This window comes from Salvelinus sp. IW2-2015, linkage group LG35 (genome assembly GCF_002910315.2).
Source record: "Salvelinus sp. IW2-2015 linkage group LG35, ASM291031v2, whole genome shotgun sequence".
NCBI lineage: Eukaryota > Metazoa > Chordata > Actinopteri > Salmoniformes > Salmonidae > Salvelinus > Salvelinus sp. IW2-2015.
This window is the reverse complement of record NC_036874.1, coordinates 16,850,665-16,853,214: the sequence shown is the minus strand read 5'-3', so window position 1 is coordinate 16,853,214 and position 2,550 is coordinate 16,850,665.

Below are 2,550 nucleotides of genomic sequence, written 5' to 3'. Positions count from 1 at the left end.
AGAGAGAGAGAGAGAGAGAGAGAGAGAGAGAGAGAGAGAGAGAGCGAGAGAGAGGAGAGAGAGAGAGAGAGAGAGAGAGAGAGAAAGAGAGAGAGAGAGAGAGGCGTGTCACGGTCGTTCATAATGAGGAGACCAAGGCGCAGCGTGGTAAGCGAACATACACTCTTAATAAAAGAGAGACACTGAACAGAACAGAACTAAACAAAACAACAAAACGAACCGTGAAGCAATATGGCTAGTGCAGAACAGGCAACTAAACATAGAATAACAACCACACAAATACCCAAGGAAAATGGCTACCTAAATATGGTCCCCAATCAGAGACAGCGATAAACATCTGCCTCTGATTGAGAACCAATCCAGGCAACCATAGACATATAAACACCTAGACTAGAAAAACCCTAGACATCAAAAACCCCCTAGACATACAAAAACTAACACAACCACCCTTGTCACATGCACACCTGACCTAAACAAAATAATAAAGAAAACAAAGATAACTAAGGTCAGGGCGTGACAGGGGCGAGAGAGGAGGAGACAGAAACAGAGAGAAAGAGGAAAGAGTGAGAGAGGAGAGAGAGAGAGACATAGAGAAAGAGGAAGAGTGGAGGGGAAGTGAGAGTGAGAGAGAGAGAGGAGAGGAGAGAGAGAGAGAGAGAGAGAGAGAGGAAGAGGAAGAGTGAGAAGGTGAGTGAGAGAGAGAGAGAGAGAAAGCCTAGCTCTAACAGCCTGAGGAGAACGAAGCCTACATTATAGAACCCCAAAACTCCACCCAGCAAGACACAACATCAATAATGTAGCCCATCACAACCTAGGAACATGAGGTAGAGCAGAGCCATGACAATGCCTCGCTCCAGTGCCAAATTCATTCTGCAGAGAGATCATTTGGGATTGTAGATGATGATTTTATGATTTATGATATTCACTCGTTTTATTCCTTGAATGTCTTTTACTGTTGACTTGACTGTGTTGCTATTGCCCTAAAGCGTAGGAAAGAGTAATTATTTGAAAACGAGAAGTAACCTAGCTAATGTAGGTGTTAGCCTAGCTAATGTAGGTGTTGACCTAGCTAATGTAGGTGTTGACCTAGCTAATGTAGGTGTTAGCCTAGTTAATGTTCTGTATGTACTGCTCCGTACACCTGGCGACCGTGTCAGCGTGCACTGCGCCCGGCCAGCCACAGGAGTCGCAAGTGCGCGATGGGACAAGGACATCCCTGCCGGGCAAACCCTCCCCTAACCCGGACGACGCTGGGCCAATTGTGCGCCGCCCCGCGGGTCTCCCGGTCGCGGCCGGCTGCGACCTCTAGCGGCCCAGCGAGCACTGCGATGCCTTAGACCACTGAACCTCTCAGAAGGCCCTTACATTTCTACAACTTTAATGATTGAATGATACTGTAATCTAGAAATACACGATACAAAGGCTGAATGACACGGTAACTCATTAGGGTTGGGTCGTTTCCAGATTTTCATACCGTTTCTGTACCACACGGTTTTACCGTAAGTGTACACAAGGGGGCGCTATAAAAACATAATACATTTAGGCAACAGGGATGTTCATCCAGGAGGGGATTGAATGTCTCTGCTGTAACCATGACGCTTGATCTTGACATCTAGCCACTTAGCTAGCAAGTTAGCAAACCAAATGCTGGAGCCCTGAGCTGGATATCATTTACTTGACACGTCTTAGATGTCCTATAGTTATATTTAACTTACAGTAATAAGCAGTGGCGTGGTTTTGTTTTTGTTTAGTTTTTTTTACGTATTGAAAATCATACCGTCGGTTTTTCGAAATACCCCGGTAATACAGTATAAACGGTATCTCGCCCAAAGCCTAAAACTCAGCAATAGCCAACGCGAGACAAAGAAAAAAGCAAGGCTGTACACACTAAGTATAGACGTGCTACTTTCAGAGCTGTCCCTGGCTGTGCTGGGGTGTATTCATTACCCGTAGCAAAACGTAGAAAAACGTTTGTTTCCGTTTGCTATCATTTTTTGTTCAGTATTAGAGCCCCATGCAAACAAAAAAAATGTCAATTGGTTGGAACATTCTGAGAAGGAGGAGGATATGCTTTGAGATTTTAGAGAGGGCGGGCTGAAAATACCTCATAGGAATCAGCAGCTGCCTGGTATCAGAAACATAAACTGGGGATAATTCAAGAGGAAAACAGCTGCTGTGGCTGCTGAAGACAAGGGATTATACAATACATTGTTTCAGAGCGTCCTAGTGTTAGCATTACAGGGGAGCTGTTAGTATATGTGGCTAACAGAGAGAGAGAGAGAGAGAGAGAGAGAGATGATGAGAGGTAGAGAGTAGGAAGTTTAGGGGCAGTTCAACACTGAGGAAACAGTAAGACGAAAAGATAATGCTACAGTTTGTGAACGTGATACAGAGGTGCGACGCAATATGCAACATAGCCTTATGTGTAATTTCAAAATCCCAACTAATTGCACCATGCTGAATGTCACTGTGGTCAGTAAATGAAGCGCTTCAGCACACAGACTATCCCTCTGGTGCAGTTTTTCTAAACCTTTCTTCGTTTTCCTTTGG